Genomic DNA, 27814 nt, shown 5'->3' with positions numbered 1-27814 from the left:
CCAGCAAGACACATATATGCAAAGAACAAGCCTCTGCTAATATCTGTCAAATTACTAAATGATGAGATCTAGCAGAAATCTGCTTTTCAAGCTTTCATTGGTCTCATGAAACTGATTTGTTTCTTGACTGGAAATACCTACACTTCTTCCTGAAAGACATTATTTGTCATCTGATTATGAGTGTAGTTAATGATGGTAAAAAGACAACAGTAACTTTCATTCTGGGGTCACTTGTCTGAGTAAAGGAGAAGGAAGAAGGTGAAAGGCAAGAGGAATGTTAGATAAGACCAAGTGTATTTCACATGTAATTTCACATGTAATTAATTAGGAAATTTACAAATTGCTAAGAAAGTTACACACATGTAGGAATACAGTTGAGGGAAAACCTTCAGCTTGGGGAAAAACTTCAACTTCATAGACAAATCCTGAAGTGCTTAGAGGGGTATCATCTGGAAACTGTATAGATTTAATTGTCATTAAAGGAAATATCTGTGTCTTATGAAAGAACCTGCAGTCAGAACTACATTGATATGAGAAATATGGTCCCTATTTTAATGAGATTTACAAGAAAACTGATAGGTACTTCTGCACAAATTTTTACTCAAGCAACTATTACAGTTAGTTTTCACCCTTTTCCAAAGGATTTTCAATGGCGTCTACAAGTTATGTGTTTAAAACAGGATTTCATTCAATATATTGTAATGTTGTTCCTCCTTGAGGAAATGTCGCAGTGGGAACAGAATAGTATCATGTCCCAGAGAAACAGAGTAAACTTCCAGAAGCACTGATTCACTTGGGGTTGAACATACATTTCCTGCACTTTTTCATATCTTTTTTCCAAGTCACATGTATATCACTTCAATTTTTACATTAACTGACCTAGTGATAGGAAACTTAATTTCCAGAAACAGTCTTTATAGCCCTGTGGGACATTTTTGAATGTTGGTCCAGATGTATATTTCAGAACACTGAAATTCAGGTTAAAATTCAGGTTGATATCAATGCTTGGTAATGTCAGAAAGAAGTATAGGAATAATTATATGTGTCAGACATCCATTTTTGAAAGCTTATTTACCAAACATGACAACTGGAAGACTGATCCAGTAAAATGGGTGCATTCTGGCTCCTAATCCACCAAAATGCTTAATCATAGCAACTTAATTTGACTTACAAACAAAGATTACAACGGCTGCTGGTCCAGAAAAACAAGCCTCTGCAGAGACTTCAGATCCTGAAAAGCCTTGTTGTGAAAAAGTAATGTAATTTGTACTTGCTCCAATTTAAGCACAAATCAAAGTAGATAGGTCAAGAGCGCTGGATACATTAAAAAATTAATTCATCCATTGACTAGTAAATATAGCAGTGTTAATTTTTAGTTGCATTTGAACATTATACAAACACAGTAATCAATAAGAGGAGCAAGAGACTGTGGAACACAGTCCTGTTACAAATTAGATTAAATCAATTGATATACTTCCTTAGGTGACCAAACCATTGTATGAATCATAGGTTGTATGAATCACAACATATGTCATCCACATTTTTGAGTAAGAAAATAAAAGCAGCAAAACTGGATTACGTCAATGGATTAGTTTACATAGGTACTCTGTCTCTACCAATTACCACCAGTAGCTAATATCTTTTTAGAATAACACCCTTACCCTTAAACCTTACCCTGAAATGCAACCCAAGTTTCTAGTAATCCAAGGGTACAGAATTTCTTGAGGCACAGGTTCCATAGAGTTGGGCCTAGCAGCCTTTGATGTTTGGGTGTTTGGTTTTGGTTTTTTTTCATAAATGCCTTTTTATTAATTTTTAGCATATTAACTTTTGACAGGTGAATTGATATTGACATCATCACAGTTCAGGAAACCCCTGTTATCAAGTTCATTATCACAACAATTAGAAAAAAGTGAAGTACAGCAATACTGTAATTTCAGTATGGAGGTATATGTTTTTCTTTTCCTCACTACACCAGACTAACACTGTTTCAATGAACTATTAAAAGCTTGTACAATTTTGCCTCTTCTAGTTGATCTAACTTTGTCTTATTCTTCTCCACTGCTGTGTCATTGATAACCTCATCTCATTACTATCTTGTTTTCTGGATGTGCCAACTGGGGCTTTCTTGCTATTCAGGAAACAGGATCTTTCCAGAGCTCAGGCAGAAATATGCTTCACATCCAGACTTCTCCATTTTTAAACTCCTATTGACACTGTCAGGATCTCCTGAAGTCCCTGAACAGAACTGCTTGAGAAAGTGCACTACAGTGGAGGATAATCAAGACAGAAGTCCCAAGTCTGGTAGAAAATATGGTTTGGTGGTTTTTTGCCCTGTTACCATGCCTTTTATATGGTATGTGTTCACATATCTCTCTTATCTCCTCACTGAGTGCCACAGGCTTTGTAAATGCTTTAGAAATAGTAGAAAAGAGCAATGGCAGTACATAGATCTTGAACTGGAAAGGAGACATTACAACCTTGCTTTCTGGGCTTCAGAATATACTTCCTGTGCTAGATCTCTGGATTCTGTTTCTGAAGTCTATTAATATACTAAGCCTAAAACCTACCAAAGATTAAAAGAATTTTTACAAAATATTTTTGGTTGAAAACAGAGGTTTGAAACAGTGGAAATTACAGTCTCCTCATGCTTCAAAATATTTTATTTCCATTTCTAAAAGCAAACAAATTACAATAACAAAAAAACCCTTGAAAGCAAAAATAAAAGTTTCAAATTTTTCTTTTCTTTTTTTTAATGAAAATATGGGAAAAAATAATGAAAAACAAAACAATGTTAAATAAGGCCATTTTGAAATTGTAAGAAGAAACAAATCTCTCTTGCAAGTGATTCTCCAATGTTATGGAGATGGGGATTATCAGAAAGACTGTAAATACAGTCCCTCTGTGCCCGGTGTATAACAGTGCCATCCAAAGGTGGCAGGAAACATTTGAAGGAATAGAGCTAATGCCAGTCAGTTTAGAAACTTCTAATATATGCCTTTTAAAAGCTGTGTCTCATCTCTCACTACTATGTCTGCTTTCCTTGGAGGTGAAAGGCCAGGGGATAATCTGCTGTACTGTGCCCTGGTCTGAGTTTCTGAAAACATCTTAAAGTCTTGACAGGATTATCTCTGTTTAGCCCTAACCCTACCCCATGGAGAATACTGCTTTGTAGACACCTCAACAAAACTCATGTGATGAGGCCAGAGGAGCTTCCTTGAAACCTAGCTTGTTTTTGAAAAAAATGCTGCCTTTGCTAATGTATTTTACCATCATATAGTAAAAGAAATATTGGAGTAAGTTCTTACTAACAAAGATCATTGCCAGCTGAAGAGAGCTCTATTATCCAGCTCAGGATTGTGACCCTGTTACATTATTTCTGTGCATGTTTTTCCTAGTAAACAGGTAGTTAGGTAAGGACACATCCTTCCTTTAGCACTCACTTTTAAAACTGCTTTCATTAGGGCTTCTGTCTAGTTCATCCTGCCAGCTCTATCAGAGAGACAGCCGTTTTAAAAAGCTGCTTTAAAAAGTTTCTAAAACGAATGAGACATGCATTTACATTTCACAACAGTAACACTTTCACTGAAAACCAAAATCTAGCAGCAGGACTCTCATAAGAGCTGTGTGCCTTGTACATGGGTTTGTTTTCAATCTGCACACAACTGTGACAAAAATTAGGTACAATGGATTTAGGGCTGGCATCTTTGTCCTTGCAAAAAGGGTGCTTCTCCTGCTAACTATCTTCTCTTGTTTCAGCTTAGCAAATTCTATGGACAAGGTTTTCTATTTGGATGTGTTGTTTGCATTAAAAGGGGAAACAACTGTCAAAGAAGTCTTAACAAATATGCAAAACTTGAAAAAAAAAAAAAAGCAAAGCTTATCAAGGATTAAACTTTGTAGCACTTTGTCTGATGTAAAAAGAAGATAGTAGGAGACATGGGGATATATGCAATGAAGAGAAACAATAGATTTTCTTAGGGGTTAATCCAGGTCTGCAGCTAAATACAAAAAGTTAATCTGACCAGAAGAGGCTTTAGGCTAAATTCTAGAGGAAAACTTGTCACTTTATGATCCAGTTGTACTAAACGAAAGGCTGTTTACAAAGAAGATTTTGGATCTGCGATCTATTGGGGCAGAAGTTACCTCCATGATTTCGTCCTTGTTTAACACACCAGGGGACTTGTAGTCTGATAAACGATTTTTCAAAGATCTTCATTGTTACCTTCTTTCTTCTTTCTGAAAAAGAACAAGTGTTACAAAAAACATACTTAAGAAAGCACACAACTTTGACCTAAGGGCAAAAAGTCTTTGATGATAAAGACTTTGCAGTTTGTCAAATCTTGTGCTAAACCATCTTAATTGTCTCATTTATTTTTATAGCTGAAAACAGAGTAAAATTATACATTTTCATGATTTATTAACTATTTATCTGCATTCAGCAAATTCAGGTTCTGTTGAGTCTCTAAAATGAAAATGTGGTTTCAAATATACCAGTTTACTGGAGATGTTGGCTACTGAGGAGACACACTCTAAAATAAAAGTTAAAGGATAAAAAAAAAAGTTATAAAATTTGCTCACAGTCTTGTTACTAGACACTTTAGCACTTTAAACTCAATTGTATATGATGAGCCAACATAGTTATCATATGTTCTCACTGATTAGGAACAAACTAAGAAATACGGTATTTATTATCATATTAAAAATTAAAATGTCAATAAATAGTAAGCTTTTAATCTAACTTTACACAGATGGAAATACAGAACTACGGCTGTGACACTTCAACTGACAGAAAAAAAATTGAAGAGATATTAGTCTTAAAGTTTATAGACTTTATAACATATTCTTGTACTTTTGCTGTCAAACAACAATAAGAATATTATTTTCCAAAAACAGGTTTTAGCCTGCACATAACTAAGAAAAACAAAGAACTGAGATTTCACTGACTCATAAAAAATGAGTTCTGAAGATTGAAATCTCTGACTTTGTAAGAAAGCTTGAAAACTGTAAAGGACTTGAAAAGAGCAAATGGTTGATTATTCTTGAACTAAATATACATATTTGAGTAACACATTCTTCCCAATTTGGGCAGTAGCTGTCGCATATGCAAACACTTTTATCTTTTGGCATCTCTTTTGAATACACAAGTGTTAAAGTATATTTGGCAATTACAAGGCAAGATCTTGTCTTCCTCCTTTTTGAAGGAACTGAAAATCTGAGAGAAATGTGGTGTAATGTTTAGGACAAGACCAGCATTCATGTATGTACCAAAAACTAAAGAAACAAAAATCAAGCTTAGTCTTGCTTCTTTGAGAGTGGATGGGGTTTTTTCTCTTGTTGACATAAGAAACCATTTTTTCTTAACAAAGAAACATAGTTTATAACCCTCTTCATTTAATTGAACATGCCACACTCACTGACTGGAGTGTCCCCTGGAAATTCTTAACTGTTTCTCAGCTGTATGTCAAAGTGAACTAAAACAAAAATCAAGAGGGGTAAGCATGTAAAAAATATTAAGAAATTCGAGGGCTACAGTATTGAAGACTGCAGCTTTATTATAGAGTCACTGCCACTGCATAACATTTTACCACTTCTCGTTACTTCTGCCTCCTCTGTTATTGGCCTAGATGGAGTAATGTAATGAACTGAAAGACAATCAACAGCAACAGCAAAAACACCTCACAAAATATTGCTGTTTTGCTTATGCAAGAGCTATAAAAGAGTTTTTCTATAACAACTGCAGGGAAAATCCAGTTTGTTTTACAATCGGTTGTCTAATTTTTCTCTTTTATCTTCTACTTTTCCAAACCTCCTTCATGACATCGTCATCTGTTCAGTACCCCTTGCAACCACTATTCCTAAGAAATCTGAACAGGAAAAAAGACCATGGTACAGCCAGAGATGTGGTGGGTTGTCTTCCAGGACAGACTTAGCGGTGTCTAGAGGAGACATGATGTGAGAGATTTTGGGAGATGACAGAAGGGAGAGGAGAGCTGCATGCACCATCATCAGGTCTATGTTGCATTCTGACCCTTCCATTAATGGAGCTAAGATGATTGCCCTGCTTGCTTTCCAGTCAGACAACACATACCATCAGTCTGAGGCAGCTGCACACCAGATCACTCATACAGATGAGGGAAAGGAAAAGAAGACTTCTGTGAGCTGGCTGCAGACAAGAGAAAAATTTTGAAAGACCCAGAACACGTGCGTACCTTGAATATGCTCTGATTTGATGGTAAAAGACATATTTGGGGGCTCTGGAGATCTTCTAGATTAAGATTGCCTACTTTTGCTCATGTTTGATGCAGATACCAAGTCTGAAACTTCTCCTCCTCTTTGAAAACCACACTGGTGCCTAGGGAAGGACACATATGCTGGGACAGCAGTGGAGGGTTGGGACAAGTCAGGTGGAGTTTGTGAACTTCCTGAAAGCCAGATGGGGAAAGAAAAGCATAGAGGATTAAGAATGCACTTGCTGATGTTAAGAAACATGCCATGAAACATCCTTTAATGACGTCAGCCAGGTGATATTCAGAAAGATCACTCAGTTACTTGGTGACTCAGGAAGCTTTGCCCCAGTCATCTGAAATTATGCCTAGGGAAAAAATCTGGGCATGCAAAGGACAGATTCTAAACTGAAGATAAGTTTCTGTAGGAACACAACCAATGCCAGATAAAGCACTTTCATTAAATAGATGAAATCACAAAGCTTATTAGAATAACTTGGAGTTCAAGCTACCTGGAGCCACTCTGCTCTCCATCTTGTCCACACAATGTAGGGACAGAAATTGTATGCCAGCTTTCTTTTAACTACTCATCTGAGTGTGAACTTGAGTTTGATCCAACATAAACTCATCTCTCCTATCTCCATAAATCCTAATTGTCCGCTATATCAATAAAGGACAAAAGAGCTGCTATTTCTGTTCAATTCCCTTTCACTAAACAGTAACTTATTCAAGAAGGTGGTCAACGATGTATGACCTATTAGAAGGGATGATGGCTGAGCATACCATGTTATTTAAAGGGGTAAATAGCATCTGATATCTTGGTATTTCATGGATGATCCTTGACTTGACTGCTCAATGCTTCATTTTTGGTGGAGCATTTACAGGCATGCATAAAAGGAGAAGTGGATGGCAAACTGAAAGATAATGTTACAGTATTGCATTCACTTCACTAACATGTAAACAATCTTCTGGAATTTGAGGCAGAACAGAATCATGTCCCTAGAAACCTGGAAGATACCAAAGTAGGCTCTGAAAATAATGACTTTAGGAAATATATTTTGCTTAGGGCTTCTGGGATGTCGCTGACAGGAACTACATAAAAAAAAAAAAAGAATAATGCTCTTCTACCTTCTGCCATTCAGGGAGAGGCTTATCTGTCACATTCTAACAGGGTCCAGCATCTCTAAAAAGACTTCATTAGAAAGGATTTTTCTTGTTGAGATGTAATACTGTTACACAAAAGACACAAAAGACTTCTCTTTTCCCTTCTAACCTTAGTGAATGGCAGCCAATGAATTCTGATCCAACCAGGAATCGATCAGCAAGAAAACAACCATACAGAGAGAAAACACACAAACAAGTTGCTGCTATAGACCAAAGTGTTGCATATCTCAAAGCACATATAATTTCCATTTGGAGTTTTTTTGTGTTTTGGGGTTTTCTTTTAGCAATGGATGAATGAACAAACCAAAAGCCTTGATGGGCAGATTAGAGTTGAAATGGAAAAGGACAGTAATGTTAAGATGAGTTAAAAGCTCTTTTTGACCCTATCCTTAACACCATCTCCCCAAATGCTTCCCCTGTGAACTTTTTGTGTTGTATTCAGTTTGCTGAAATAGGGGATAGAGAGGCCAAGCCAAGGATCTATCCCGCTTCATTGAGTAAAGCTAGCCTACCAGAGAAGGTGATGGGTTAGAAGTTAATACAAATGACAGTTCCGAGACAAAGTTAGCCAGAGCCTTCCTGTGGAGCCCAGTGCCAAGAAGGGGACCCCTGCTGATCCCACTTCTTTATATTTCCTTTTGCTCTCCTTCCCCTTATCTATGGGTCTTGTCGTGCCAGGCCAGGGGATCCTTATTAAAATACAATGCACTGTCACTAATAGAAGTGAGCAAAGCCTCATTAGCACAAGGGTTAGAAGAGCACTAGCTCTAATTACACCTTACTTGCTAGGGACAATCAAATGAATAGATAAACTCTTCAAGAGAGAAGTCAATTTTTTTTTTCTTGCATTTGGCCAAGAGTGGTTTTCTTTTATATATTCCTTTAAAAGGAATTGAATGTTTCTAATGACAGTTCTTTTCTACGGAGATTCTTTTAGCTTATGGTGTCCACCAGAGGACATTTAAGTTGGCTGGGTGGGTGGCTAAGGGGCTGCATTCATTCCTGTGTTTGCCAGCAAAGGCACGCTCTGTAGCATCTACCACCTCCCATCGAAGATACTGCTGGGGAAGGGTAGGCTGTTCATTCAGATCCATCACACAGGAACTCTTCTTTCCCTGAGCACACAGTTGGTGACCAAATTGTCCATTACAATGTTTGCAGTGCTGTTGTCACAATGCAAGAAGATTACTGCTTGTCCTTTGGGCAGACATACCAGGGGAAAAAAAAACGTAGAAAGATAATGAGCACTGTGAGTCAGAGATTCACCTTAAAAAAGGGGACTGTAATTTTCTTCATTTCGGTTTCGCTTTCTAGCCTCCCTGAAAGGCTGCACTTATGAGCACAGACATAAAGTGGTTAGGAATTAACAATTTTTTGAGGTAAGATAATTTTCCATAATTTTGTGGGAAGTTTCTCAGATTTTATAATCTCTACAAAATTCTCCTATTTTGCTATGCATTTTAGTACAATTCTTTAAAGTTATTATTTAGCAGTAAAATCTCCTACCAGCAGGTCCCAGGTGATCTGGCTTTGAGTTCCCAACCAACATCCAAACTCTCATAAATTATGTCTTTAAGGAATTTGTGTTGTGCTTGCAGGCTCTCATCCCTACAGAAATACTTATCAGACATCTGCACTACACTTGCCATAAGATATACACTTGAAAAGTATTTTCTAGACACATAGTTTCTTACCTTGTTATGACTCATGATGGTTATCAACCTCATGTAAAGTTTTTATAACAGAAGTAATTTGCCAGCGCAGGTTTTATGACCTGCCATCAGTAGGTGAATTTACCAGAGCAGATGTTACAAAATTACTACATCAGAGCTGTACTGCAAGTGTTTTGGAAGTTTCTGGATCAAACCAGTGGTCCAGCTAATCTATCTCTTTTTCTCTGACAGTTCACTTTACTGGTGGTAAACGCAAAAGACAAGACTTTTTCTGAGTCTTATCCGTCACTCCGCCGTTGGTTTATGCTGTGCTATCACATCCTCTGTGCACAGGGTCAGACCACCTTCTTTCATCTAATTTAGGAAGCCTACAGATGGGTTTTCCTAAGTGCAGCTAAGAAAAACCACTGCAGCAAAAAGAGTGAAAATTCAATAGCCACAACCCCCTTTCACTGATTTATAAACTGCTGGCTACATGAAAGGAAAAGGACTGTTTTCCTTTCGCAGCCCTGCTTTGATATATAAGGAGAGGAATCTCCTCTGTGTTCCCACCTTTCTTCTGTTCTACCACTGTGCCAGTACTAGCCACCAATTTTTCTGCTAAAACTCAACCTAATTTTTAACCAGATTTATGAGAGGTGGAGGTTTTGTTTTTTGGTTTTTTTTCCTATTTTAATGTGAAAATTATAAAACTTTCTTCCCAAGAGGAACAAACCTCTGCAGAATATTCAAATCTTCTGTTTTGTAGAAAAGAGCTGGTTTGGGTTTTTTTAAGAAAATGCTATAAATAATAATTAGTCATACAATATTTTTTGGATAATGACTGTTTTTTCTTTGTAAAAGTTGTCATTTGGTCATAATCTCATCTTTAAAGGTGTTCAGTGATTTTCAAGTTGAGTGGGCACAATATGTATAAATGTTTGAGTGGATCTGAGGTGAATACTTATGGAGCAGCACCTTACCAGTAAATAGACTTCTCTATATGAAGACATGATTGCACTCGGACTTTAATCAGCTGGTTTAATACTACTTCCAGAGAAAATAGATGACAGCCATGAAAGGAGTTAGTAACCACTGCAGAAAAAGTGTCATATATTCTTTAATGAAGTTCCCAGCATATTCAGAATCTAGACTCATCTGCAGCTGATGCAGAACAACTCCTTGCAGTGTCATCTCCAATGATCCCTGCAATGTAGCTATTAATTATTTATTCAAAATATCCTTTCAGCCTATATCAGAAATTATGGCCCTTTTTGGATTGGCAGATGTTGATTTTTTTATAATATCATTATAAATACATGATTTATAGGGCTTTCCTTCTTTTGTGTTTTGGTTGTTCATAGTGAATTCTTTCTTTGTGCTACTTCTTAATGAAAAAAGCCTAAAACCAAAGCTATGGAAGTTAAACTTAATGCAACAAATAATCAAAACTGTTTGAACACAAAACCATGGATAACTGCATTAGCTGGAACATTTAGATAGCAAAATATTCTTAATGAAAGAGCCCAAAGTGAAATTATTTTTCTTTAATTATAGTTATATTAAATGTTGTTGAATGGTATACAATTAAATCAAAATAATTGTGTCTGAAAAATAAATTCTGAACACAACCAGTCTTGAAAAAAGGGGGAGATAGTTGAAAAAGGGATTCACTGCTGTTCAAGTAATGAGAAACTTCTTTTAAGTGTTTGTCAATATGAAAGCTAATTTGCACAGTATATTTTCTAACAAAAGTCAGACTATGATTTAAGCAAAGGGCTTGGTCTTTAAACAACAACAGCCTATTAAACATCATTCTGCAGAAAACTTAATTTTTCAGTATCAGTGTGGGGTTTTTTGCTTTCAGAAGGTATTCTCAGCTGTTGTATATTAGCCCTATACTGCTGACATGACAGGAGTTAAGACAATTGCCACAGCTTTGAAGAGATTGATACATCTAGCTGAGAAAGTTGATATTTTTCATTATAATGTTCACATAAAAGACATCCTGTACTTCATATATTGTTTTAAAATCTTTATTTTCCATATAATTTTCCCTAGGTCCCTCTGATATTTTTGCTGCCATCAAGAATAAAGAACTGGAACAGAATGTTACTACTTCTGAATCAGTATCAGTCTGCAATGATCTTTAAAGGTATAAGGAAGAGCTTTAAGTGCCTTAAATTCCATTAGATGTCAATTAGAATATAGAAGTTTTCAATAATTGCTAGGGCAACTCAGCACTGCAGAACCTGATCTGAAAAGCAGAAGCTTCATCTTTCTTATTTATTTTTTATCACTACGATTATTGTTAATATTATCTTTTAGTGATGGCAAAACTAACTCCGCTCTTTCCAAAATGAGGAAGGTGTTTCACATTTGGATTTATAAGTAAAAAAAAAAAAAAAATGTAAAGAAGAGAGCACAAAAAATTGCCTCTTTTTATTTTTATAAGAATCTTCAACATTCTCAGTGAGGTTATAATGCTGCCATCTCTTACTGCTTTTCTCTAGGCTGGTATCAAAATTGGTAACTGCAAGAATAAGTTGACCTTACCTTGCAAAAAAAGCCCTCTAAAAATGGCAGTGAGAAAAAGAGTAAAACTCTTTGTCACATAGTCTAAAACATCAGGTCTGAGTAGCAGGAATCATGACACAGGAAGAAAGCAAACAGTTCAGAGTCTAAAAATATCTTTTGTCTTCCACTTAGTTGTGGTCCTATTATAGCTGAAGCAACAGACACTGTATTTTTTCCTCTATAACCTTTAGCTTAATAACTGTCTGTAAAGACTTCCTTTTAATGCAAATGTACTCTTCACAGCAAAAGTCATAACCCTATACTATATTACAAACCGTAAATCCAGAAGAAAGCTATGATAACCTATGAAACCTGGCAAGGAAAAATTAGGTCTGGAGTATTAGTAAACTGAGTAATATTTCAATAGTTTACATTTTGCACTATAAATGAAGTAGTATACACAAAATCCAAAAGGTGGTTTTATTTTTTCAGTGAAGTCTTAGGAGATGTGTCCAATAATTGCATTTCCCCATGAAATGAAATCTGTTCCTTTCTGATTTTATTTCTCACTAGAAGTATGTGGCAGAGATTAAAAATTTTACACCTCACCTCACCTTTTTAGGGGATCTAGCACAACTGATATAATTAGCATCTCCTTTACTTATCAAATAAAAGGATATGCTTTACTGTGCAAGTCCACGCTTGCAAATTGGTTTGCATGTAGAGGTAATTTATGGCATAAAGAAAGCAACATGGAAGTATCCATGGAGGAATCCACAGCTGGATGTAACTAGTGGGTGCCTTTGAAGGGGACACAGGACCAGGATGCAGGAGCATCCTAGCCCTCCCCAACTGTCAGCAGACCATTGCTTTTGCTAACATGCAGCAAAAAATGTAAATCCCTCTTCATGCCAGACACAGAGGTGAAACAGTGCAAAGGTTATAATTTCTTGCGCTACACATGTCGTTCTCCAGTTACATTAAATCCTGCTCAGCTGTCATTAACTGTTTGTCCAGGGCTGACTCACACTGAGAAATAAGGCAGAACAAAGGAAAGCAGTACAGTTAAAATTAGATATAAGAAAGATGAGTCAAACTACTGTACTTCAGTAGTACCAGTGTGAAAAGCGTTCTCCTTATTATAATGGTTTTCTGACAACCCCAAATAAATGGAGCCCCTAATTTGGATTTTTCTATTCTTCAGTGCAGATAAAGGGAATAGGCCATAAATATTCCATTCAGTTGCTTTCAAAGTGGGATGAAAAATCAGGGTATGGGCATGCAGAGACATGGAAAGGACAATTTTTCAGGCTTAGTAAGTCAAGCAGGCTCACCGAAAGCACAGTGGACCCAATCTGATTAATTGCTTCAGCCTCTTAGATCCCATAAACCTTCTGTAAGCCTTTTCTCACCCCTTCCCCACGGATTTCTTGGTATTTGGATGCTGGAAGGGCATGTACTAGAGAACCCCAGGAACTGCATATTTGCTTGCAAAGACAAATATGATGGCCGTCTTGTGGGTTTTCTGCCACATGTATGAGATGTCTCATAAAAATCCACATTCTTCCCACCAAGTGCTACATTTTTTTTCCATGGTAAGCCTTGTTGTAAAAGGACTTATGAAAGCTACAGGGAAAGGAATTATAAAATAGAAAGGGTGAATTTTTCATGGTTTTGTGTTTGTTTTTCTTGTTTGTTTTTTTTTCGGTGGGGTTTCTTTTTGTTTTGTTTTTTTAAATTCCAAGTAAATACTTTTCTTTACATGATGACAGAAAGTAAAGACTATATCAAAATATGATAGATTCAGAGTTCTACCTGGCCTCTAAATCAACTCAGTCATTATCTTTAACCTTATCAATATCCTAAATGTCAGCTGCGCAAGGCAGATAGAAAATTTCAGTAAACAGAGCAGAGAACAACAGGGAGGATGTGGTAATCTAAATCAGAAATCAATCATCCAAGAAGCTTTTTCAAATGGAAAAGAAAAAAAAAAAAAGAGGCAATCAACTGCCAGCCATTCTCCCCCGACAAAAAAAAAAGGTTTTTTTCCTCTGTGTCCCTTTCATGGGCACCACAGTGTTTCTGCAAACAAAAATAATAAGGGCTCTCAGGTCCTTCAAACAAAGTGAAACGTAATCCCTTCATGGAGAGTGCATCAATAAATGAATGGAGTTCCTCGGTTTGTTTGGAAGAGTAGTATCAGCTATGCTTGGGGATCTTAATAATATTCTTATTAAGAGCCAGACCAGTTGAGTTGATTTGTTTTTCCTGTAACACCTGAAGCAACAAAAGTCCAGTGAGAGTGTAAGAAATGGTTTTACTTAGGTCAGACTTTGAAAATCATTTTCCCTCCTTGGCAGCAGCCTGTCAGTCAAGCTCCACAGGAGAGGAAAGGGTCATCTTGCCAATGTACTTTCTGAGAAGAAAGGAGTAGAGTTGCATGTTACAGAGGTATTAATATGCCACTGAGAACAACCTGCAAGAAAAAAAAAAAATCTGATTTATTACCTTTCAAAATTACCTTGAGAATTTAATTTTTTTTATCATAGCCACAGCCTGTACCCTAATGGTTGAAAAATCCAGATGCCTGGTTTTGTATTTTTTTAAACTTTTTTGCTTATCTAGAAGTACAGACTTTCAAGGCAGGAACATTGTATAACTAATTGTTTTGAGCTGTTCTCACACAACTGGAAGTTGCTTGAGCTGACAGACATTATTACAATACAAAAAACCCCCACAGACCAGACCTCTAGCTAGTTAAAGTAATACAGCTTCTTTAAAAAGAAATTATTACTCTCTTATATCTACCAGTTTAACAGCAGGGTCCTGATTTTCAAAACTCTGAAAATCATGGTCCTATCAATAATTTCTATTTCTTAATTTCATCATGGGTTAGTTATAATACAAGTTTACTTGCAGAAGTAGTTATTTAAACTCAGAGCCCAAGCAAAGTCTTTCACTACAAAGTGCAGTAAGTTGCACATTAAACCAAATAAACTAGGGAAAGCTTACTGCTTACTGCTTAGCATCACCTCCTGAAAAAATGCAAAATTTTGGAAACTTGGTGTAACTGACAGGGGAAAAATATTAATCAATCTAACTCCCAGAAACTCAAAAGAATAATTTCACACCAAGACATTAATAGCTCAGATCGTCCTCCCTTACTCTTCACATATGATTTCAGTGGCTCTACTACAGCAAATTTAATGCTTGTTTAATGGTGATTAAAGGTATGCCTCTTAGTAAGCAATGCCTACTAAACATCACTGTGACAAATATAATTCAAAGATTTCAAAAAAAAAAACCCATTCATTGGTCTAAAACTCTATGCCCTGTTAGGGATTTGGACAACATTGGTGGAGAACACAGACTGTTGTCTCTGGTTCAGTCTCTTTAAATATGAGCAATATGTGGGCAACCATCAAATTATTTGTCTTTCACTACCCTGCAAAGCCAACTACTGTAAATCTATCATCTGGAAACTGGGTTATTTTTAAATATAGTTTGATTCAGCCACAAATGCATGTTACACCCCTGCATGGAAAAGTATACCCCACAAGATTCTTTCCCTCCAACAGCTTTGCAACATCTGAGTCTTCACAGCTTGCTCTCAGTTCCTTCTTACACCATTGTTTCACCAGACTGGAGTGATCTGAATATTTCAATTCAAGAAGCAGCATTTCTGAAAGAGTAAAATTATCTGCAATTTAAGTGGTATCTATAAAGATTCAGTACATAACTGGGGAGATCCCATCTGTTCCTCAGTAAATTATTTTCTGAGAAGTTCATTCTCAAAACTACTATTTTCTAAGAGAAAAAGATGTTGTCCTGTTTATAAAGAGATCTCTTCCACAGTCACAGGTAACTCAAGATAATGCTTTGCCTATGGTTGGTCTGAACATCTGCAAGGTAATGTGTTTCCACAAATAACCATTTGTCACTATAGTTTCAACACTGATACATAGGTCAGTATTAAGATTGAGTTGCTCTTGACTGCTCACCTTTACAAGATATGTCATTTTATTTTAGATTACAGCTAATGGTAAAGAAAGAAAACAACAAAATTGAGATGATCAGTTCTTTGGAGTAGGTATTTTATGAGTGGCAGTTCATAAGATGAGTCACAGAATAAAATAAACAGCATAGTTTGGGGCTTTTGTTTGGATTTTTGTTCCTGTAAATTCCTAGAGAGCTGGGCTTTGATTAATTACACATCACTCACATTATTTTAGCAGGTAACCCTTGCATAACACCCCAAAACAAAGCAACTATCTTTTACACAAAAATTCTATAAACCCCTCTAAACCTTTTTGATTAAAATAAAAAGATATATCATAGTTCTTAACAATGAGCATTGACAAAGCTAATTATAGTACAGACATACAGCCTTTTGAATACCTGAGTAATCTCACTTAAATCAATCTCATTACATGGGTCTTGATTACCAACAAATTTATTCTGTATTTAATATCAGTAGTCCTGAATCTTTCAGTCCTTAGGTGCTTACTGCCTCTTGAAAAACTAACAGTCAAAATGTCTGAATGTGAGAATATATGGGTCATGGACATGGCAATTTTTATCTATGAAATCTTCCAAAACAGATCATGGCTTGAAGTGAGTATGCTGTATCTTCAGCGAATACTTGACTACCTAAAAGCTTGTGATAGCTATATTGCTAAAGGAAAAAGGTTGTACACTTGTTAATACCTGTCCTACTTTTATAACCCTATCATTCTGAGCTCTCACAATAGTATACACAAATTTAGCAAGTGAAAAAATCTGTACCACCCTTTGTGTAACTCTTTGGAACATTTTATACTTTGACAACTATACATTATTTCCCAAGCCATCTGCGTCAGCAATTCTATAGACCTTATAATTCTATAGACCTTAGAATTGCCATGTTAATAATTCTGAGTCCAGAGATGTAGTATTTGATTGAGGCACTCCTTCAGTTTGGCTACCCTTTATGGACTAATCACATTGTTTTCTCATTTTGAGGTATGCACACAATGGACCATAATGTAGAATTAAAGGGCAAGACAAAAACTACTTATTCAATACTATTCAATACTATTCAAATTGCTACCTATTCAGTAGAGCTTGGCTAGACACCAGATGCTTACTAAACCTCTCTATCACTCCCTTCTTCCCAGGCTCAATTTCACTCCTGATTTTCTCTACCTCCTTCTCTCCAAGCAGCACAAGCAGACAGAGAATGGGGACTTTGGTCAGCTCATCACACCTCATCTCTACCACTCCTTTCTCCTCAGGGGGAGGACTCCTCACACTCTTCCCCTGCTCCAAAGTGAGGTCCATCCCACAGAAGGCAGTTCTCCACAAACTTCTCCAACATGAGTTCTTCCCATGGTCTGCAGTTCTTCATGAGCTCCTGTGTGTGTCCATACCACAATGTGCAGTCCCTTAGGAACAGGTTGCTCCAGTGTGGGCAACCTGAGGGTCACGAGTCCCGACAGCAAACAGGCTCCTCTCTTCCTGCCGGGGGTCTGCTGCATCACAGGCTTCCCATGGGGGTCACAGCTTCCTTCTGACTTCCACCTGCTCTGATGTGCTCCACAGGCTGCACTGTGAACCTCCATGGGCTGCCAGGGCCAGAGCTGCCTCTCCATGGTATTCACCACAGGCTGCATAGGAATCTCAGCTCCAACACCTGGAGCAGCTCCTCCCCCTCCTTCTTTACTGGCCTTGGTGTCTGCAGAGTTGTCTCTCACACATTCTCACTTCTTTTTCCAGCTGTCATTGCTGTTGCAGTTTTTTCCCCTTGTTAAATCTGTTACTCCAGAGGAATTACATCCATCACTGATGGGTTCAGACTTGGCCAGAGGTAGATCCATCCTGGGGCCGGCTGGCATTGGCTCCATTAAACATGAGGAAACTTCTGGCATCTTATCACAGCAGCCACCCCTGAGGCCCCCCCCCCCACTACCAAAACCTTGCCACACAAACCCAATACATCCTTGCGTTCTCCACACATGGCCATATGGACACACAAAAGCTGAAGCAAAAATGATCAACTGCTATTGAAGATCTAGCACTGACTGCTAGCAATAAAAGTGCTCCCTGGACAGACAGCAATAATAAAAACCTGACACCATTCAGGGTCCACCTAACTATTGCTTTTAAAGGTAATTGCTGCATCTGCTTCTTGAAGTAGTTTAAAACCAATGCAAAGATTTTGTTTCTGTCCCACTGAATGACAAGGAGCTCTGAGTAAGGAGTGAAAGGGTGTTGAACACAGCTATAACTGGAGTGCATTGCCAGGTCAGAAGTGAAGGCAGAAACAGCTGCTTTTTCAATAGACTCATCAGAGCTACTCCATGCTAGCTGCACTTGCCCACAAGACTCCAGCACAGACTATTGTGTTGTGGGTTTTTTTGCTGTGGGAACTTCACTCTGAAGAAACAAATGGACTGGCTTAACTATTAAGTGTCAATCAAACTGACTATAAAGGTGGGGGATGGGGGGAATAATTTTTAAAATTTAATTAGCTTTCATCCTGTGATTGTTCTGTGCATTTGTATGGTTTGTATTGCCTCATTTAAGTCAATGAAATTCTGGTAAGAAGAAATGTATTTTTCCACCTTATTTATATGTTGTACTGGCACGAACAACAACCTCTGTTTCTGCATGAAGTTTTATAGTCCTCTGATTATCTCTCCTACACAGAAGGTGATAACTGTTATAATCTTCTATGCTATATCTATGTCCACTGATTTTACATTAAATTAGTTATTCAGATTCTGGATGAAACAAAACAATTGTTTTGTTTGTTTGTTTGGCAACACAGCTGTTCAGTAACACTTTTTAGATGTAAATAAGAATATAGACCTGTGGGTAATCCTTCATTTTTCCTCTATTATTCAGACAGCAACATTGCTCTTAATAAATATTTTTTCCTCTCTGTTTATCTCCTTACGCTAATGCCCTGGAAATAAGATTGCCTTACCCAGAGATAGAGGGAACATCCAGGATTGTCACCTAACCATGGAACCTATTTCACATTTCATTGGTTGTGTGAATGAGCTGTGAAAATTGCTTCCTGTTTCTCTAAAGCATCAGGACAGTGGTTTGCATGGGAAAGATTTCTTCTGTTTATGAGAAGTAAAACTCATCCACTGAGTTAATTCCAAAGTCTTAAAACTGCCTTGCATCTTGTTAAGTTTGACCAAATCTATTCTGCCCTGTGATTACCTGTTCCCTATCAGAGGCATTACAGTCACCTCTTGTTTACAGCAAGCTATTTGTAAGAAAAAAAGAAAAATTTAAAACAAACAAACAAAAACTCACAAAAACCAACCAAATAGGAAAACACACGGCCTAACTCTTTTCTCGTAAGTGTTGTCTTGGCTTTTCTAAACTGAGAGGAAGCTACCTTCAGTGTATCAAGGAACACTTGAACAAGGACAGTCTATTTTTAAAAGAAGCCAGTTTTGTCTAACACGAAACACACAGGAGAGAAAAAAAAAAGGCAGCTCAAATAACAGTGGTGTGAGCCTAATTTTGAAAGCTAAGTTAAGCACTTTTCATCCTTTTTTTTACTAACATCCTTCCACTTCCTTGAGATACTAATCAGATTTTTAACTGCTTAGTAAACCTGGGAATATTTATAATTAGTGAAATGCAAAATCACAAATTGTATTTAAGTCCCTGAAACTACGTCTGTTGCCATTAAAACTATGGTATATATAGACTGGGTATTTACCTGAGAGTTTAGGCTTTTCAAGTTAACTAAGAAAAAAAAAATAGGAAACCAAATTTTTACAAAATCTCGTGCTTCATGTTTTACAAGTGGTTGAGAGCAGGGAGATTGAGGGAAGTATTTTTGTGGAGGCCTAGTTTTCATTTAATCCCTTAAAAACCAAGGGAATTCAAAACAACTGTGAATCCATCCCTACTTTGGGAAGCGTGAGTGCAGCCCTGAACGACCAGAAGTATACCTGCAGTATGCCTGCAAATTGCCATGTATTATAGCAGCCTTCAAGTCTTCTATCCAACTTTAGTTCTGAGGACTTTACTTTTTTAGTTTCTTATGTGGGTTTGTTGAGATTTTCTTCTTCCTGCTGAAAATTATTGATTTTATTTTTGAACAAAATCAAATGCAAGCAGAAAAGTAACTGCCTTCCTGGTTATTTTTGTAGTCTGAAATATGGCAAGATAGCTGAGCAATAACGCTGGCATAACCCTTGCACAGAGGAATGTCAGAAATTCTTTGAACTTACATGCAACCCTGTAATTTACAATAAAAAAGGGGGAGCAGGGGGTACAACAGGTCTTAATAATCTATGTAAAAAATATAGTTTCACCATATTTCCCAGGTATGTCGTATTGTCAGGAGAGACTTGAGGTAAAAAGGGAAAAGAAATTTTATTCTTTATCCTGAATAACTGACAGTGTGAATAAAACCACTGTATTTGAATGTTTTAGCTAAATGCTGAGCAAATTAAGTTCTTACCTGATGGGTTAACCAGCAGTTGGTTAGAAAGATAGCTCTATAAAATTAAATTATGGGATCAAATTATTTTTTAATATTCTACCTATCCTTAACTGTCAGTGAGGCATGAAATCTGTATTGTGATAAAGGTTTGTCCACATTTTACTGCTTCCTTTGAAAACCCAGACTTAAAAAAAACTGTCTTAAAATACCATAATCATACAGTAGGAATTCATATTTTGTTAGCAGAAATTAGGGCAACCTATGCATTATTCAGGACAAAAGTAGAGATTTCTCCTCGTGTTACCCAGACCAGCTTTCCCTTGGCAAAAAAACAGGTGCTCATCACCTCAACAGAGCATCAGGAACAAGACCTAATGCCTTCAGCTGATTTCCAAACAAAACACCCAGCATTGTATCTGGCAAAGTTCAGTGACTCAACAAATGAAAAAAAAAAAAAAAAAATTGGCTTGAAGTTTAAAGATCCAGCTCTTCAAATGCCACTTCTTGAGGAGGAGCTTCCAAAGGAAGGTATTCCCAAGGTGGCTACAGTAGTACCCTGGCTCTGTGAGTATGCCTAATAATAGAAGGTGAAAGCAAAGTGCTGCTGCTTGTGCATCTGTGACTGTCACAGAGAGACCATGAGGTGCAAGTGTTAGGAGTGGGAAGGTGTTACTCTGTTCCTTTAACCAAGGAGAGGAAATTCAACACTCCAGCTCTCCAGTGAACAGAGCTTATTTGATTCTATTGGAAACAAGATTTTAGCATTAGCAGAGCTACTATTTTTCTTTCGGAATTGCTGAGAATATCTAGCAGTGAATAACTCTTAATCAGACTTGTTTATTCACATTAAAAGTCAGAGCAGGTCACATTGTTTGCTTGGTGCCATTTGGTCTGCACTTAGTCCTTCCTGAACAGGAAGTCCTTAAGATTAAAGATTATATTTTTATGGTCCCATGCCTGCCTACCCCTAGCTATTACCTGAAGAGCAATGTAACCAGGAATCAGTTTCTAGAAAGGATATTAACAACCATTAGTATGTGTGTATGTCAAGATGAAAAATAGGAGGAAATCAAAGGAGAGCAGTATGGTGAAAGCAAAATTGTAAGAAACAGCAAAGTGATTGTGCACAAAATTGGGAATAAGGTGTATTCAGACAGAGGTATTTTCTATCCGGAGGTCAGCAGAGTGCTAGATCGCTAGAATGTATTTAAATTTAAGCAGTAAATATGATTTAAATACCCCAAAGCTATTTCCCACCAGACCTATATTTCTGTCCATTTTATAAGGTATGAGGGGTTCAAAGTGCTTGTTCTTCAGAAAAAAACTAGGTCTTTTTTCTCAGCATTGCAGAAATCATGTAATGACACAAGAATGAGAAAGAAAACTCTAAACAAAGTGAATGGTATGTCTAGGAATGTCAGGAAGACTGCTTGCTTTCATAAACCAATCATTCTGACAGTTCTATTATTACATGGATATTTATTTTTAGATTTTATATTTCTCCTTTACTCACTGTAACTTACTCAAAGAATTAGCTTGACAAGATCTTAAATAAAATGGAATTAGCATTTGAAATTAAGCCAGCTATATACTATCCTAGTATAAAAAAGTTTTGCCATGAGACTTGAGAGATGAAATCCAAATGCTCTTCCAAAGGAATGATTTTGTGACAAATAACTGCATAAGAAAAACTGAACTTCAATATTTATGCTCCATATTGAATCTCTGTATCACTTGTCATTAAAACTTCAATGGATGAAGGGGACTCTAGAGCAACAGCACAGAATTCTAGACAAAACTGCAGTCAGGATGCTTAGCTCATCCGATGCCCAGTGCATGCAGAGGAACAGAGACCACTGCCAAATGTGTAGCTGAAACTCCTGATCTCTGAGGACACTGATTACAAAGAAAGGCTGAGGCTACAAAACCACCTCTATCAGCCCTGGGCATTGCCAGGTCACATATTGTTTTAGTTTACCTAGATCAGAAGTCGATTTATGCACACACTTCTGTTAAATTAGCTAGCATATGTTGGTACAGAGTTTCACCCTACCAGATTTACAGTGGGACTGTGGGAGGACAGCCAATATTCAAACCAGAATAAAGCTACACTGTAATTCAACTGTCATTTTCAGCCAGTATTTCCACAGAATAAAATAGTCCTCACTTCCCATCACCACAGTCACCACTTTGCACTCTCCTGCTGTTTTGTTCCTTGTGGTAACATAATGTTTACTCAGTCACCCAGTAAGTTACAGATTAAATTAACCAACTTACCTTCCTTTCTCTTTCTTTATTTTTCTTTCTTTCTTTCCTTCCTTCCTTCCTTCCTTCCTTCCTTCCTTCCTTCCTTCCTTCCTTCCTTCCTTCCTTCCTTCCTTCCTTCCTTCCTTCCTTCCTTCCTTCCTTCTCCCCATGTTTTTTGAATAGTACAATAAGAAATTAAATGTTTTCATACTGAGTTATTCAATGTCACAAGCTTTTTTTCATAAGAATTTATATCATAGTTCACATTTCAGCTGCTAAAATTTTCTTGCAACTTAAAAACATTTTCCTGCAAAACTTAATGCCTTGAGAAGTACTGGAGTCTTATATTTACATATTAAGGCAGTAAGGAGTTAAGAGCATGTACAGGGAAGTCCAGAGACAGGTCTAAAAGCCCAATTTCGCCCAGAGAAGACAATATGCTAGGAAAAGTGAATCATCTTACATTCATTATGTCCAAATAATCCCCAGCACCAGTAGTTCTACAAAAATATTAGAGACAAGAAGGATCCTGTCTTCCTTTAAACATGTTGTAAATGTTCAGGTCAAAATAATAGTTCATTCTTGAGAAGATGCAGAGGTTTTCATGCTACAGATGTTTACTTGCCCTTAAGCATCTCAGACTCCCTTTTCTATCAAACACTTGCGAAGAAATGGTTTCACTAAGCAAACAGGTGAGATGAGACTTTAATAAATTAAGTAAGTCTAAAATAAAGACTTATTTAACTACAGAAGTTATTTGTGAGGAATGAAAGGTTTTAATCAAACTTGCCATCAACACTTTCAAAAGGAAAATCCACTTTTCAGTTGTGGCTTGGTCAAATTCTTTGAAGTATTAATGTAACCCTGAGAAACTGACTATTAGTCTCAAGCAATTGCTGGACATTAGACACAACAAAAACAGGAAAAGTTCAAGAGTCTCTGTAGACTTTCCGCTTGATTGTAACAAACTACTCACTTTCTGGGTTTTCTTTTTTGAAGTGGAATTTTATATAGCAAGGCCAGGCTTTGTTTTTTTCTTTTTTCTTTTTTTTTAATTTCCTTGATACAAAAAATTCCCACCAACCTGTGCTCTCTCTTTTAGCTCAAACATGAAGGACTGCTGTTTGAATTTAATGCACACACTGCTAACTCTGTTTAATTCAAAGGCACAGCTTCAGTGTACATGAAAGGAAAACCTGAAACATCAGTGCACAGATCAGAAGCAAATCTGGCTGGTAATTATAGGTTCTTGTGAAATATCATGTCAATTAACCAGTGTCCACCTATCTAGACACAAAAAAGTACCACATGTTCCTGTTACAAACTCATTTATTGTGCAGTACATTGCTGCATTGTGTCAGCACTAAAATAGACTTAAGGAAGGAGCACTCAGATAGTCTTTTCCATTATTTCCAGAGGAAAAACAGCTGAATAAAAATATTGTCCCATAGATCTAAAAATGCTAGGGGATAATCCACTAATGTTAGTAAACTTGCATTGCAAAACAGAGAAAAGGAAAGAGGTGCATTAGTACTAGGATATTCCACAGTGAAGCAGTCTGACTAAGAAACAACATCCTATAAAGTAGACAAACACTTCACACAATATTCTTATACTCACAGGAGTGTTCTTTTATGAGTGCTTTAATACTTTGGGATCATGTGTGTTGTTTTAGAGTTGCATTAGTCACACCCTGGGGAAATGTGAGCTTCCATGCCTGCCCATTTCAGTGCTGCATTACCCTGACCCACAGAATTTACCACATTAAGAGAGGATTTAAATCTTGATTATTTTCACCTGTTGGCTTTCGATCTTTTCTTTTTTTACCTAAGAGGTCTGCCCTCTAAGAGTGATACAGTTCATAAAACTGGTGACCTTTGCCTGACTTCTTTAAGCAGAACAGAGGAGTAAAGGGACTTATACGCACTGGTAGGAGCATAAAATATAAAGCAAAATTGTTGCCAGTCCCTATACAGGTGAAAGGATTAAGCAAAGCTCTTTCATTTCCATTCTTATTATGAGGGTGAGCACAACTGCTTCCCATGCTTTCCTGCACCATCCAGTTCCCACTCCGTCCTGGAGAGCTGGAGAGTAGGAGCACCCTTCTTGGACATGCATGATGTTGCACATCATCTTGTTTTAGGATTCCCGCGACTCTGTACTGTCCAATGTATAGAAAAATTTCAGTTGTTCCTGTTCTCTGTCCAGAGACAAAGAGATGGAAGCAGAAAAAAAAAAAAAAACCTTCAGTATTTTTGTTCCTAAACAAAACCATCCTTAACTTTTCAAGACTGCTTAAAACCTCAGACAGCTATTTGGATAACTGGATAATAATGTTTTATATTGTTATCATTACATCCAACAGAGATGTCCCAAACCCCTTTGCTGTAACAGCATGTCAGGAAAACCTGTGCTGTTCTCTTCTGGGAGTAGCTCAGTATACTCGCAGCCTGATAGGATCTGGAGTCTCAACCTTGTGACCTACCAAATGATGATACATCACTTTATTCAGACTTTCTACAGCAGGGAAAAGAATGTGTGAGGAAAATTGAGAGGACATGCAAAAAAGAAAAGAGAGAAAAATAAAATTTAAAGAAAAATATGTCAATTAAGTAAATGTCCTCCTGCTTTCATTTCTTTAACCTAGAATTTTCATCTTTTTTCCTGTACTTTTCCCCTCTCGAGAGTCTTCATTCTAGATCTTATCAAAATAGCATAAAAAAACCCAGAAAATTCCTCAAGTTTTCTCACTTTCCAAGTCAAAATACAGTGTAGAAGGACTCAGGAACATTTAAAGATTCACTAATAGAAAATCTTCAGGTTCACCTGACAACTTTCAGAGGTTTAGTAAAATCCAATCAAAATTACATCAGGCAGCAATAAACAGGGAAGGAGATTTTGACAGTAGAAAAGAGATCAGAGTCATTCATTGGAGGAGATGAAGGTCAGTGGTCAGAGCAGAGGAGGGATGGTAATATGAAAGCACAGCAAAGGACAACATAAATGGTCCTGCTGCAGTAAGGCTGATAATGATGTAGTTAGTATAAATGGGGAAAGGATATTTAACAATCAGCATAAATGAATAGGTTTTGGAGGGTAATCAAGAATGGAATTGAATTGGGAGGAGTATGGGAGGAACAGAGAAACCCTTAGAGGTTTTGGAGGAGATTTATTTGAACTGAAACTTCAGTGGATTTGCATCTCAAGAGAGACCTACAGCATAATAACTCAAAGTATACCTCTTCTTTAAAATGGCAGAATACAGAGACAAATGTTATTACACAAACTTCTCCTTAAATGCCTATCCCAAGCTATCTTTTATCCAGTTCACAATATTAGATTATCTACATTGAGCAGTCACAGCCCCAGCTCACGTCTGTGGTAAAATATACTGGTACTCTTCCATTTGAGATCGAGAGAAATTCTGTAATTCGGAACCTACAATGCAAAACAATATTGCACGAGATTTATTTGGTGGTTGTTGTTGCTGTTGTTTTGTTTGTTTACTTTAATTTTAACTGGAATAAAATGTCAGCTGGGAAATGCAGACATCTAAACAGTTTCCTTTTTTTTTTTTTAATTTCTGAAGAGGTGTCTTGACTAGATGTGTAACCTAGGTTTAATTAAACACAGTATCGTGATTTTTTTTTTTTTCCCAACACTGCCTTTTTCTTCTAATGATCTATTTTCCTTTTCTCATGACTGTTTCCCATTTCCTCTTGATGTCATTGCCACTGATGTTATTCTCTCAAGCAAACTTTTACTGTTTCATCTATCCCAGTTGCCCTTGCTATTGTTCTCCTCCCCTTTGTATTGCTGTCCTTATGTGTCTTATGACCTTATTACTGTGCAACTCTTAACCTTTTATTTTGGCAACCACTTACAGGAAAGACATGAAGTTACTGAGATGACCAGCAATGTCTTAACTCTCATTACTGACAGCTGATGCCTGAACTATGGGATTTTTAAGGTACAAATGAGGAGTAGTCCCTACAGTAAACAAAGTCTAATGCTAACTTACAATGTGTTATCCTGTAGAGACCAGGACAGTGATTTACTGCAGGGATCACTGTTACTCAGAGATTTATTTAAGATTTTGAATTATAGCCTGGAAGATATCATGCTTAATTCAGCTCACAGGTGTAGAGTACAGGCAACCAGGGAATTATTAGACTAGGACGGGATGAAGGTATACCAAAGTTTGATAACATCAGTGCAGCTGAGTGAAAATATGGACATGGAGTGGCGATAGAGTGAAAAGAAAAGTAGGAAGAAAAGACAAGGAAAACAAGAAGACAGAAAACAGTTTTTCTCTGAAACGTATCCTTGTAGAATTTCCTACAGGTGCTACATTTAGTGCTGGACTCCACATTCATACTGGGAAGTGGTTAGAGTGCAGGCAGAACTTCTGGCAAAGCACATGACTACAGTACAACACAGACATCACGTCACCATGCAGACTTACCTGAAACCACTCCACCAAGCTAGGCTGCCAATTAATGGTGAACCAACATCAGCAGGGCTCCCAGTTTGGCACTGCAGCCTGAGTGAGTTTTGCAGATGCTGCCAAAACCCAGGATTAGTAGCTAAACAACTTAAGTTTTCAAGGCAGGTTTCTACTACTTGCAATCCCACATGTGATGGGCATAGCTGCTTGGGTAACTGTTTATTAGAAAAGTTTTTTAAAGTCCTCAGTCTGGACAAATAACAGAAACCGAGTCTAGGGAAAACAGCATCTCTTCAGTTGAAACCTATGAGAGCAGTAATTTCAGTAATTTTATGGGTAATGAGGCTTTTTCTTCTTGCACTGTTGTCATGGTTGCATGCTTACACATTCATTAGTTTGTCGTTTGCTAAAAATCACTGATAAAAAACAGAAAATGCTCTCACATCTCCAAAAGGCTTGAGTTTTTCTCAACTTGCTTCCTGCCTCAACAAAAAAAAAATATCTCCCCTAAGCTAACCTTGCAGATACTGAAGTCTATTAAGATGTAAATAGGGGGGGAAATCATATTTGCTTATCAAGATATTACCCACTTTAATATTCTGATGTTATTCTCTAAAAAACGAACAATTTTCTTTCAGTAGCTAGTTCATTTGATTTTAGAAAAGCTAGAAAAATCTTTTTGGTGACTATGGCTTGGACATCTGGCCAAGTCCATCTGCAGCAGCAAAGTTACTACATGAAACTATGTTATTTATTTTGCTTAATTTTTAAGTTTGCTTTCTTTAGAGTTTTTTTTCTCATGCCTATGCTACCATATGACCCTCTGTTGTTCCAGAACAATGAAGATCACCCTCTAAAAGCAATTCAGCAGTTTTCAGCCCAGTACAGCAGAGATCTATAACAGTCCCAAGCAAGACAATGATAATTACATGGAATCTAATACAGAAGATCAAAAACTGTGCTATAATCAGGGATATTTAAAGTACCCAAGAAGACAGAGTAAAACACAGATGAAGGAGAAAGGCAGTTTTCACTGGGAAAAGGAGCTGTAGAATAAAGTAAAAAGTAGAGGGAAGGAAGTGTGAAGGCTTTGAAGCTGAGCCAC

General features: G+C 37.1%; 1 long non-coding RNA gene across 1 annotated transcript in view; it reads right to left on the bottom strand.

Annotated features, from left to right (window-relative positions):
• Positions 1-27814, bottom strand: part of LOC119703140 — a 121882-nt gene that overhangs the window by 42321 nt on the left and 51747 nt on the right. The window contains exon 2 of the long non-coding RNA XR_005257560.1: positions 4147-4239. This is a non-coding gene — a long non-coding RNA (uncharacterized LOC119703140). The remainder of the gene's footprint in view (positions 1-4146; positions 4240-27814) is intronic.

Source organism: Motacilla alba, chromosome 1 (genome assembly GCF_015832195.1).
Source record: "Motacilla alba alba isolate MOTALB_02 chromosome 1, Motacilla_alba_V1.0_pri, whole genome shotgun sequence".
NCBI classification, from domain to species: Eukaryota; Metazoa; Chordata; class Aves; order Passeriformes; family Motacillidae; genus Motacilla; species Motacilla alba.
This window is presented reverse-complemented; position numbering and strand designations above follow the sequence as displayed.